The following is a 14,700-nucleotide window of genomic DNA, read 5'->3' on the forward strand; positions in this document are numbered from 1 at the left end:
AAATGAGCATCTCGGACCACCCGCCGAGTTGCTCATAAAAAGTCAAGTCCGGGGTAGACAAAAGAGGGAAAAAAAACTATGAAACGTTGAACAGTTTTCATGGCGCAGATGGCTACACCGTAGCGTTCCACGAGTTCATGATGTCGACCACAAAACTTCGGTAGTGATGACTGTTCCAGAAGCCTATTTGTTAGAATTCTAGCGCGATACAAAAGGTCTGGCATAACGTATGAGCAGTTGTGATTTGAACACTCCAAATGCAGGTGCTGAAGTATAATTAAAGCAAACATGGGTTTCATCGTTGTATGCATAGGCAACATGGGCAGTGGGACAATTGGTAAACATAATACTATCCTTATTATCTTCAATATATCTTCCCCATTCAGTTTTTCTGGTACCTCCAGCTTCAGAATAAACACATAAGATTTGACGATTATTTTGAGTAGGTAGTACATGGTTTAAAACACCTGCTTGCCATCTACGGGGTGTCCAAGTTTCCCAAATGTTCCTCTTTCTTTTCATCATTGAAATGATTGAAGAATTCCTTTAATTGACGTTGCTGAGTAGGAATGAAGGAACAATATGGATATGAAGTAGGTATCAAACGAGATGTACGTTGAGAATGGAGATATGCTTTGCAAATAACAGACAGATAGTCCTTATCAATACCATGGCATATACATCTATAGTCCTCTTTAGAAATATATCTAACAGAGTCCTTCAACTTCTTACACCATGGTATATCAGCTATGCGGCGGGGAAAACGTTCTTTAAACTCTTTAAAGACATTTTCTTCTTAGTAACAACAACAGCATGAGAATGTTTCTTATTTCCAATTCCAAATTCATTTCCAACACAAACACCAGAAATCCAAGGAGATAATTTCAAATGAAATACTTTTGCAAACCAGTATTTGGTAAAAACTTGAAAAGTTAAGAAAAATAATGTTCCTTTACCTTCACGTTTACGTTTCTTCTTCTTATTATGATTTTGAGCATTATTCCTACCCCTTACACGGTCTGCATAAGCTAAATCACGGGCAACTCGCTCAGGAACAGCTCGACAAGTCCTATAATGACGTTGAAGATTATCTCTCCTCATTTCTTTATTGCAATATATGCAATTACCACGTAAATGTTGTTGCGCAGGCATAGTGCCTCAAAAGTGACTCAATTTTAACAGCGGCGGTTTCGGTATGGAGATATGCTTTGCAAATAACAGACAGATAGTCCTTTTCAATACCATGGCATATACATCTATAGTCCTCTTTAGAAATACATCTAACAGAGTCCTTCAACTTCTTACAACGTTGTATATCAGCTATGCGGCGGGGAAATCGTTCTTTAAACTATTTAAAAGACATTTTCTTCTTAGTAACAACAACAGCATGAGAATGTTTCTTATTTCCAATTCCAAATTCATTTCCAACACAAACACCAGAAATCCAAGGAGATAATTTCAAATGAAATACTTTTGCAAACCAGTGTTTGGTAAAAACTTGAAAAGTTAAGAAAAATAATGTTCCTTTACCTTCACGTTTACGTTTCTTCTTCTTATTCTGATTTTGAGCATTATTCCTACCCCTTACACGTTCTACATAAGCTAAATCTCGGGCAGCTCGCTCAGGAACAGCTCGACAAGTCCCATAATGACGTTGAAGATTATTTCTCCTCATTTCTTTATTGCAACATATGTAATTACCACGTAAATGTTGTTGCGCAGGCATAGTGCCTCAAAAGTGACTCAATTTTAACAGCGGCGGTTACGGTCAATTCCTGAAATTGACGTTGTTGAGTAGGAATGAAGGAACAATATGGATATGAAGTAGGTATCAAACGAAATGTACGTTGCGAATGGAGATATGCTTTGCAAATAACAGACAGATAGTCCTTATCAATACCATGGCATATACATCTATAGTCCTCTTTAGCAGTACATCTAACAGAGTCCTTCAACTTCTTACAACGTTGTATATCAGCTATGCGGCGGGGAAAACGTTCTTTAAACTCTTTAAAAGACATTTTCTTCTTAGTAACAACAACAGCATGAGAATGTTTCTTATTTCCAATTCCAAATTTATTTCCAACACAAACACCAGAAATCCAAGGAGATAATTTCAAATGAAATACTTTTGCAAACCAGTGTTTGGTAAAAACTTGAAAAGTTAAGAAAAATAATGTTCCTTTACCTTCACGTTTACGTTTCTTCTTCTTATTCTGATTTTGAGCATTATTCCTACCCCTTACACGGTCTACATAAGCTAAATCACGGGCAGCTCGCTCAGGAACAGCTTGACAAGTCCTATAATGACGTTGAAGATTATCTCTCCTCAATATCTAAATCTTTACCTATAGTTATAGCTATATCTCAAGTACTATAACTATTTTACCAATAAATTACTTTGAAGCCTAAACTTTCATACAAGTTGAAAGAATATCCTCATACATTCTGAGAATCATACGTCTTTCATACCAGAAGATGAAACGATAGAAAATAGAATGCATCAGAACAGAAATGTAACTAACCTTTAGATATGAATATCCATTATTAAAATAAATAGGAACTGTCAATACAAAATATGAGACTAGAAATTCAATATGTCTCCTAAAAAAATTAAAGTGTAACTCACAAAGGAGTTCACACACAACCAATCAGAACAGAGAGAATAAAGGTCCCATGATGTACAGTGTATCTAAATGAAAATCAAAGTACTGAAAGTCCTAAAAGTCAAAGTCTGATAGGCATCAATTAACAAATATACACATTTATAATATTTATTCGTATAAAAATATCCAATCATATTAAATCTACATATTACTACAATTGCTGTGAATTAGGACAACTACACTTGAAATTGAATTACATGAATATTGTGTAATACTAGTATGGTATAATTTGTGACAAAAGTCCATTTAGGCAAAACATCTTCTTAATATATTAGGAAACCTTGTTAGAAATCAAAGAAAACTCCTCAAAACACTGTAATATTTATTTAGTATTTGTTTACTTAAAGAATCTTTGGACTTTGAGCATTACCGAAACGTACCAAAGAAATTTTTCCTTGTTCAAATTCGACAGAACATAACATTTATATCACTTTTATCAAATGTTCTGTCTCTTCCACTGAACGACTTATGATAATATGATTAATATGTTTTTTATGCATACCTTTATACAACATCGATTAATAGAATAAAAAGAAGGATTTTTATAGTAGAATACTATAAAAAATCCTTGATAAAAGGACTTACTACTACATTATTTATACGTTGTTGATAAAAATTCAGAAATCTCTTGGATTTGTCTCCCTTTGATTAACGAACAAAAAAATCATACTCTCCTGTGAGCATCGCATCATTCCAAACTACAAATTTGCCTTGAGGAAATGCACAATTAAAACATCATTCGCAATTCTATTTTCCTTATATAATGAAGATACATTACACATCACTTTATTGTGAGAGTTCGTGTTCTTGCCCTTTCAATTAATTTTACATCACATTTACTTTGCTCACGTTTTTGTTACAAACTCTAAAAAATGCCTGTAGTCACGACTAAAAGTCGCCTCGAAACTGTTTTCTTCTTCATAATAAACTGCCTGTATTTTTAATAAAGATCCCTTCAGCGCCTCCATATGGAGTTTTCATACCACAACTCATACGTTATGCCAGAGCTTAAGCAGCCTTTTAATTTTTCTTTCCTCGTTTGTCTACCTCGGACTTGACTTTTTATGAGCAACTCGGTGGGTGTTTCTAGAAAAGCAGAGGACGCTTACTCTACTGGTGCACCTGGTCTATGCTCCTAGTTTTTAGTGGAGTGCGAGTTGCTGATTTGCTTTTGTTACTTTGTATGTATGATTTTATTTACTTTATGTTCTTTGTATGTCTGTTTTCCATGTCTGGTCTTTGTCCCTGGATTACATTCTTTTGATTACCGCTATAACCTTGGTTCCCTTAATAACTCTTTGCAAGTTATCTTGATGCAAATGAATAAGTGCCTTTAGGTTATATTTTTTGTTATGTTGTCAGTCAACACTCTAATATTATGACAATTATATTTTGAATGAGACTTAGAGATTGACCATATTCTGTCCTCAGCGTCTTTGATATTGTAATATTACCCTTCCTTAATTGAATTTTCAACGTTTTCATTTTCGAGAACAACATGAACTGCAAGTAACTATTTTCTTTATAACTAACTCGCATTGGTGTTTTGACAACTGCTGTATTGTAGAGGCCTGCTGCACACTTTAATTAAATGGCCTATAACTAGAAGCCTTTTTTTCTCTTAAAAATCTATCAAAAATAACTGTTTCGATCAGTATCTAGAAAAAAAGGACAGTTGATTCGTATTGACAAACTATTGTTAAACTTACAAGGTGATATATTGAATTGTTCGTTAGTACAAAAATGAGATTTCAAGAATATTGAAGCTTCGGGTACTATCTTATATTTAGACCATTTCTACATTATATTAAAGAATAGAATTCAAACCTTTCACAAAGGTAAAACGACCTGCATACAAGTCGTTCCAAATCTACTATGAACTAAGAGCTTAATTTGCCATTAACGAAACATCATTTTGCCCACAATTGCCCTTTGAAATATTATCATGTTGTGTATTAATTTGAAGACATATTTCAAAATTTATACAATTTATTTCCTGAAATGTACCAAAACCTTCTAACACATATACATATTGAGATAGCTTAAGTATGAAACTTATGTTTTCGAGACCAAAGTATCGGTACTTGATGATGTACAGACATCAAACAAAAGAGAAAGCATCAAATAAAATACAAATCTACCTAGAACTTTGATGTCATCGGACTTATGGAAGATTCAATTGATATTAAGAAACACATTATCAGTTGAAATCGTTAATATTAAACAACAGATCTGCAGGTAATTATGTTCGGTAATCAGCAAAATTTAATAGTACTCTGCCAACTCTAAAGATAACACGATCCAGCGGTACATGCACACTATGTACGCAATAAACACAATAAACGCTAAACAAGAAATGTTACACGTTTCAGGAAGTGTAAATGTTATGGGAAAACCCCAGTTAATCCACCGAACTTTCGTCTTTTTGTTTGTTTACCTTTGTGATAAGTTAGGTTCTTCCTTCATACCGATGTCACTAGAATACTATCAATATAATGTCAAACCACAATTCAGTGGTCTTACGACCTTAATGAAGATAACTTTGCACATTAAATATAAATGTATTTGTATTTACGCCGATAATTGTCATGGTAATAGTAACATTACTTGTCTTATGAGAATAGTAAATGAACTTAATTGTGCAAATTTTTTTTAGAATTTTGGTTGAAAGTTTACTACTGTTTTCAATAATTTGTTTTCGGATTTATATTCAACCAGGTACTTTTGTATGATATTACTGCACCTTTAACGAAATGCAGAAAGTAATAATTCTGATTTTGAGTTTTAGAGAAACAATGTGTATTGTAGTTGTTTGTTTCTACTACATATTTTACTGATGCATCATTATTTCATAAAACTGGTATAAATAATAAGATTATCTTCTACGTGTACTTTTGTAGTTAATAAAAATGTTATATCTGCTTTTTAAGCCCATTGTGACAACAACATCCCTAATTATAAGAAAAAGAATAATACAGGTTCGTTAATGAGACACTGACAATAAAAGGAGTATTTTACTTCAAACTCGTAGGAAACATTCCTTCTATTACTCAAAAAAATATTAAACTGTAAATGAACTAAAAATACTGTGAGGAAGCTAACACAGAAAATACCCCGCTTCAAATGGATTCAAATGTAAAACCTTTACTTTGGATTTATCTCTCTTTTGAAGTCATTCCACAGTAATTATATTCCTTCATGCAAATCCATAACCCGACCTCCTTATAAAATGATAAAAAAAAGTGTTTTAAACATATTTACATGTAAAACCCTTGAATTGGCCTTTTTAAGTCATTCGACAGTAGTGTTGTTTCATTATGTACATCTACATGTCGTACCGTATCTTCCTATAATAGTTCGTCAAAAATACGAAGGAGTTGGACATATGAGATTGTAACATGTAAAACCCATACTATGGATTATCTCCCTTTGAAGTTTTCCTAAAGCTATTATGATAATATATGCACATTTAATTATCATTCCTAAACTTCCTATAAAATTTCACTAAAATCCCCTAAGCGGTTTAAGGTGTGTATGTTACGAAGTTGTAAAATGTAAAACCTATAATTTGGATTATCTCTATTTGAAGTCTTCCGACAGTTATTATGTTCCTTCATGCACATCTGCATATGATGCCCAATTTCCTATAAAATGTCATTAAAATCCACCACCTCTTTTAAAGATATTGGTAGGATATACGCAAATCGTTGTTTCATTGGAGTGTTCATATCACAACTCATACGTTATGCCAGAGCTTGCCGAAACTACGCAGACTTTTTGTTTCGCGCTAGAACTCTATGGTCGTCATCATGATCGTTATGATGTATCCATCAGCACCATGAAAACTGATTTATTCAACTGGTCATAGTTTGCTTTTCCTCGTTTGCCTACCCCGGACTTGACTTTTTATGAGCAACTCGGCGGGTGTTTCTAGAAATGCAGAGGACGCTTACCCTACCGGTGTATCTGGTCCATGCTCCCAGTTTTAGTGGAGTCCGAGTTGCTAATTTACTTTTGTTACTTTGTATGTATGATTTTAGTTACTTCATGCTCTTTGTTGTGTATGTCTGTTTTCCATGTCTGATCTTTGTCCCTGGATTGCATTCTTTTGATTTCCGTTAAACACACTTTACTTTTTCCACTCTTTATTACTTTTTTTGTAAGATTACTGCACAGAATGTAAAGTAATTCTTTTGTCTTTATACAACGTCTATAGTCTGCCTAATACAGATATTCAAAACCAAATACTTTTTTCTTGTATGAATGCAAACAAGTTTCGTTATAGTCTTATAGAAAGAAGAGACACTTCAGACACAATAACCTTATATCTACAGCCATTATTAGTTATGAAAACCAATTTTCATTTGCTAGTTCTTACTTTACGTCTCAGAAGAACAATTACACCGTATTACACCACTTTTAGAAGACTTACATGTATTTAGAGAACTGTGGATTCATTCAATATACGTGCTTGGAATTGCAGTATAAATTGTACTAGGCAGTATGTGAATAGAGTACAAATAATATTTCAAGATTAAAATAGTCTTAGCTATTCAGTATCCAGTCACACACTGTATATTCCTAACAGTTCCATGTGAATATCAAATGTATATCATGCAATGCATTGTAGGAAATTGATCCAATCTTAAATAAAAATTAAAAAATCGATGGCGACAAATAAGGAAAAAAAAACAACAACAAAAAGGAACAAAAACAAAAACAGAAAATTTATTTCAAAATAAAGAAAATCGTATCTTCATTATAACGAAAGGTTTATATTGGCCGTGATAGATAATTTCATTCATATATAATGATGAGCTATCCGTATGGATATGTGGATAAAATATAAGAATCCAAGAATGTTTACGTTCATTAAGCTCGCTATGAATAGGCAATGCTTACTACATACTAAAAACTTCAGTTAATAATTTTACCAAACAGAAGTGAAACTTACAAAATACATCTTTTGTTATATTTAACAAAACACACATTTTTGTTATCAATAAAACGACAAACCTGTCTAACAAAACGCGTTGCACGTTGCAAGAGAAATGAACACGAAATGTTTCTTTGTTTGAGGTTGCAGTATACGGGTGCGATGGAGGTGCACTGTTCCGTACACAAAATTGGCCCGGTCTAATTAATTTTGTGAGACTTTAAAAAAAAAGTGAAACTTTGTGAAAATAGACGAGCATTCTCACATAAATAAATGTGATGCTGGTGAGGGTTAAGATGTGTACAATGATGTTTTAAGCTATCCGAAAAGACTCAGGTCCTCGTCGGATTGGGTTCTATCATTTGCATAAACTGGCTATTTCCAAAAATGCAAACTTTCGAACGAACTTTAAGATTTATACATGAACATTTGAGCAGAAAAGGTATACTAATTTTTTGTTGTTTATTTTTTAACAATACTACCATGCTCGCTTACTTATTTTGGCAGTTTCAAAGTGCCTAATATTTTAGAAACCCCGTTTTTGTACACTTAATTTTCGGGAAAGCATCCACAAATTTTCATAATAACTGATATATTTTTTTCCTTATTTTACCATGGCATCAAATGTTTATGTCAAAATATTAAAGAATATATGTCCTTTTTTTTCATGGATCTCCATTATGAAAGGTTTTGAAAACGAAAACAAAATATGGAATTTCCTTGTTCTAGTGTCTCAATATAGTTTATTTTTACAAATTGTCAAAAAAGGGTGGAACCTTGAGGTATTAGCAACAAGTGAACTCTTACTTATAGGAGTTCTTCTTTACGATGCCATATATTATACACACATGACAACATGAAAAAAATTACAAACAAATTGGAACGCACTGAAATTGCTTGTCAGTAAATTGTCAAAGTAATAGAGAACCAGAGTTTCAAATGCTGATAAAGTGTTTGATTACCATAAATATATTCACATGAGAAATCGCAAATCTACTGGATTATAACAATAAACATGAATCTTTAAAAGCAAACCTTGTTTCCGATTAGTGTTGGCTTAAATCCATCACATCTGCAGATTTCTGAGTTTATCCTAAAGTAACTGTAGGGTTTATATATCTATGTTATGTAGTTTTCGTCTGAAGTTAGTGTCAATGTACCTATTCAAAGTTTTCTCCGGAGTTGATTGTGTAGTTATAGCAATATAACCAACATACCCTTTGTGTGTATAATAACATCTGAAATCAATTGCAACAATATAAATAACGTTAGCAACTACTTTATATTGATCAAGACTTCGGAAAAAAGTCTAGATAATAAAGTTTTCAGTAAGGAAAGTCAATTAAGAGAATAACTAAATGTCAATTTATTCTGCGAAAAGACACATGTTCTGCAAATATAGCATGTCCAATATTGTAAATCGATATTGGGCAGTTTTATTTTAGAATAAGCTCTACCCACGTAGGAACTACGTTTTGCCTTAGAAACTGTAAACAATTTAGCGGTCTCCGTGTCGATATCGTTACGAAAATCAGTCATATAATTTTGTACGTTTTCTGCATGTAATATTTCTCCTAATTTGAAATAAATAGTTTGAATATTGAAATCGTGACTGTTTTTTTCTGTGATGAAAAATAAAAGGTATCTGAGTATTTTTTGTGATTCAGCTTAACATGCTTCTCTCCCAGCCAAACCCTGATTCACACCTTCATACCCAACCAGGAATGGCAAAATCAAACACCTACATTAGCAGAAAATCATATTATCAGACAACAAACTCAGATATTAACATTCAAAATTAAAACAATGAAAATGAACCTGAAAACAATGAAAATAAAATTTCCCTAGAATTCAACGATGATTTTCTAAATATGAACAAAGAAGAAATGAAAGACTACATACATGGCCAGCAAAATAACAACACTTACCAAAAAACTGTTGTGGATATTGCTATTGTCACTGAATTCCTGAAAGTAAAAAATGAATATCATGGTTCGAAAAAAAGATGGGGGTGAATATGAACCAAATTCGCTGAGATCAATAACCAGCAGTGTAGACAGGAAATTCTCGGAAGGAAGGGGTGAACACAACGATGAATTCGAATTGAACCGTGATGCCGATACTGTAAAACAGAAAATACAGAGAAAAGGCAACAAGCCTAAATCACCTGGAAGAATCTACTCCAGAGTCCCTTTTTGTTTTTTTCTATTTGTATGGACCTCTGTTTAAAGGAAAAACATCAAAGATCAAGCCTTTTTAAAAAAAGCTATGTTTTGATCTTTCAATTTATCATATACACAATATGTATATGATAAGTTACTTTTTTCATATCATACTAACAATCAGACTCTTACAAGTTTAAAAGGGTGAATTTGAATAGATAACCGTTTAATGACTTGGTCTTTGATTCAGAAAACATGAACCTAAACTAAGTGTTATGAATTTACAATATTTTACGTAATATTACATTGATATGTTAACTTCTGTTTGAGCCAGGAAATATAATTGTTGTAATAAATATTTTTTGTTTTGGTTTTCACTCGCAATGGGATCTGTATGAAGTAAGTCAATATTCCTTTTTAACTTGCATGCAAACATTTTTTATAGTTACAATAACTGTTCCCATAACTAAAACCACAGTTCATGAACTAGAAGCTAGTTTACCAACCATATCAAAAGCAACATCTGCAACATTACTACTACTCAAATTACCCCGTCTTTGTCCTTTGAAACCAATCGCCTTGACAAAGTGGGGGCAACATTATCTGTCATACGTTTTGATACTATAAAATCACCCTTAGCAACTAGTCATAACCACGACCCAGTAGAAGCAATGGCAACGGTGGATAGTCTCACAAAATTTACTCATTCAATCACAGCAGAACCAATCGTTATATTGGAAACGTACACGCGAGTGCGATGCAAGTGACATCAACACCAAGACACCAACTGGAAAGCAGTATTCACTTACAAGCAACTACACCATATCTGTCCGTTACTCAAGTGCTGCAGACCACTATTATGGTTACAATAGGCATGTACTACCATACTTCAACTGCATCAACACATGAAAACCATTAAATTACGACACAATCAGAACTCATGCCTGCAACTTTTCAAGCTAACAATATAGGTAAGCCTCTCTATGAACAGAATGATGCAAACTTTTATTTATAGTTTTCTATTATAGAGTGTCGCCTGGGAGCGTCTGGTCTCATTAATCAATTAGTTGTGATTCATTGATTCAAATCTGTTTTAGTAATTTATCCGATGTACAAAGAGGGTTGCTTAGACGTCAACACCTAGTAATGACATTAAGATTAAATTAGTTTGTATCTAAACAATTTAACACTAATTTTCTTCGCCTATCATATTGATGGAATATAAAGTATGGTTTAGGCACTTCCACTTTCAACAAACAAACCAAACTATGCATTATTCATATCATATTCTAGTTTGCATCCTTTATGTACTGTTATTTTTAATAGAAGTTTTATTTTATGCAGGATTGATTGTAGGTGTATCCAGTAGCCTAATTTTATTTTTCTGATTGCTGTGGTAGTTATTTACCTCTTGAGGTATGATGACTGATGGTAATTATGACTTTGTGTACTTTGAAATACAAATAAAAATAACTTTTATTTGTAAGTAAATTAGTAAACACTGAAAATTTCTTCATCTATAAAATGAAGAGCCAAAACCATCAAAATGGAAATTTAGTTAAAATTAAATATGATTGATGAAGTCAGTTCATGATATGAAATTTTATAATAAATTCGCAATATCTCCTTCTTTTAAAATCAAGTGTATTGAATATCTATAGTGCTAGTTAAGTTTCATTTCCACTAAAAGTCTTTACTTCACCTAAAAACCATGAACAGCCAAACAACGTGAAAACTTGGCTCTGAATTGGTAATTTATTGACGTTTTATAAATAACAAAATGGTCCTTTTCGAAAAGCAAATGTCACATTGTGCCTTTAGTTCGGAACATAATCTATAAGTAAGGGTTTAGCTACATGAGTTTTATCGAATATATAAAAGAAAATTCCGAAGCGTCAATAACGGGACCCTTATAATACATCAAAACCAAGTTACATGGTCGAAATGTGAGAGCAGACAAAAGGATATAATATTTAATATATTGAAATGATGATAAGGTAAACAATCACACACACACACACACACACACACACACACACACACACACTAGAAATAGGAACTTAAGCACGAAGCGTAAAATCTTTGCCAGATATTATTTTTTAGTTTAATTATTATTATTTAATTAGTTTCATGATAGAAATTTATCCAAAACTTAAAAATTAAATGAATATAAAAAAAATCCCAATACATCACGGTACAAAACCAACTATATTCGAGTTCATATTTGAATGTGCGTAGATGCCATGCTATTCTTTTGAATTTTCAGGCGAAAAACAGTGTCAGAAGAGGACAAACCGAAATGGGCTCATATTGCAGTATTAATGAAAGGGAGTTGAACTTTGCCAACCCAAGTACTTATGAACTGGTTAAGATAGGAGAGAGTCAAAGAAGTATTATGGAAAATAACCGAGATCACACTGATTCCTGATTCGTACTGTGTTTTGAAGAAATATCTGGTCAACAGTATGCCATTGTAAACAGAATGAAGACTTAATATCAAATAGACGGTAATACAGGTGCGTGATACAGATGACAACGTATACAACAGACTGGATCGTATAATGAGAAATGACAAAAATGTCAATAACACTAATGTATATGATACAATGTTGGAAATGGGAGGGAATGATGATCCAACGTACAATGTAACGACGCATGCTAATTCTACAGACGATGTTAAGATTTACCATATCATTAACTTTTGAAACATTTTCATAAAAAGGTTCTAATTGTATTTAAGTATGATTACCCAAAGCTCAACCATTGCAAAATAAAAAAATAATAATAATAATTAAAAAAAAAAAAAAAAAATAGGCAAAAAAAGGTAACCTAAATACCCTCTCTCTGTTTAAGAAATTCTTCTTGATCATTCTGACCATCACATTTAATAACAAAGGGTACAAATTTAAAATTCATTTTAAGGACACCATTACCGATATTAACTTCATTTGTATTTTTATATGCCACAAGCCTTAGATTATTAATGATGAGGGAAATACAAATGACAATAACAATACACCAAGACCTGTCTTTGGTTCAATTTTGTTGTACAACATTCCGATATTTGTTGGTACTTTTATTTTATTAATCTAATGTCGATAGGATATGTACCATTTCATTTTCTTCGACGATTCGCCTCGATGCATTATAAATGTTCGCATGTCAACAGATGGATAAAACGACTAGAAATTACCAGTTCGGTTGACTAGGAAAACTTATTACTTTCATGATGAAGGGTTTGCAATAACGACAGAAACCGATGAACAATTTGAAGAGAAAAAAAAGTTTATTTGTTTGTTATCTCAGAAACCTATTGTCATTCTCTATATTGTATTCAACAAAGAAGTGTAATAAAATTTTATCGATATCTAAAGTCTCATTTTGGTAAAAATTTTGTGCCCATATCACAGATAACAAAATACAACTAGGAAGTACATATATAAAACTCCAGACATAAAAGTTATTCATTGTTCCTCGAGTGCAAAGTAGAGTAAATTCATTTTAAACAAACGCGACAACTGTGCAAATACAAAATAAACAAAATGCTATTGACATAAACACATGGTAATTAACGTGTATTTGTACTAGATGAAATGTGAAACATTCCTTTTACTTCTTGTTTTGAAGAAACAATTTCAGGAATTTTTCTTGGACATTTAAGAAATGACTATAAATATTTAATGATTCGCTCAAAATTTGTTTTCACATTTGTTAATGTCATGTACGTATATTTTATCGATATGACATGAACGAGAAGTAAAGTTAAATGTGATCTAAAATGAAAGCAGTTGGATATATCAAAACTTATCTTGTTATATTTGCATGTGTAGCTCATATAGACGGTATGTACATTAAATCACTTACAGTTGGTTTAAGATATTTTCAAGGGTTATTATGTCCGTATTTTTTGCACGAAACAAGTTTAGGTGAGTATACATTCATGCATGTTTATATTCAATATTTTTTGTGTTCACAAGAGTAGTCAAATGACAATTTGATTGTATTGTAATTATGTTGTCATCAGAATAACAATTTAAATTACATTCATGTATAGAAAGCTATTATAAGGCCCTTATAGATGAAAATGTATATTTCTTTACTTTAAAGTTTTTATAATTCCCCTTTAATCTTAGTAAACACAATAAAATCCCACCGTTTCTACAAATTTCATCTTCAAATTTTCAACATGTTTATTGTAAACACTTTTCCAACAAACGAACTGCTAATCTTTGGGAATCGATGCTCTTCTCATCTAGTCTTAGGATTATTCCTTTAAGGCAGTACTTAAATTTGGATTAAACCACTTTTAAAAAAAAAAAAAGATCTGTATTACCTTAAACAAATATCAATAAATACAGTTCATCGGTAGAAACAGTATTAACAATAGTGGAGTTATACAGCATTGAGATACGGTTTGAATACGGTCATAAATCATGATACATCTGAAATTGTTGAGTTACAATATATTTCTAATATGGAATGCCTATTATAAATATTTTCAGACAGAAAGTTACTGAATGCCTAAACCAATAAAACCCTTTATATATTGTCTACGTTACTCTTTGTAACGTGAATATTGTAAAATGAAATGAAATTCGTCCTGTATTACATTTCATGCATAAATATAACAATATTTATTATTTCTTTCTAATCCGTAGTACCTTCTAGCTTCAATACACAAATTATGTGACGATAATCTAAGTTTAGTTATATAATTACGATAAAAAATCGGCAAATACAATTTTGTAAATAAATGATAAATAAATAACAGATTCAAGTGGAAAATAATTATTGATAGGTAAAGTCAAAATTATTTACTTGTTCTATTCAAATTTTGTCAAAATAAATTGCGACACATTAGAATTTCAAATCATTTTAGTTTACGTTTACCCCTTTTACACTGCAACAAAATAATTTTTTAAAAAAATCATTTAAA

This window comes from Perna viridis, chromosome 14, assembly GCF_037379345.1.
Source record: "Perna viridis isolate PV_CMFRI_1.1 ecotype Kerala chromosome 14, ASM3737934v1, whole genome shotgun sequence".
Taxonomy (NCBI): Eukaryota; Metazoa; Mollusca; class Bivalvia; order Mytilida; family Mytilidae; genus Perna; species Perna viridis.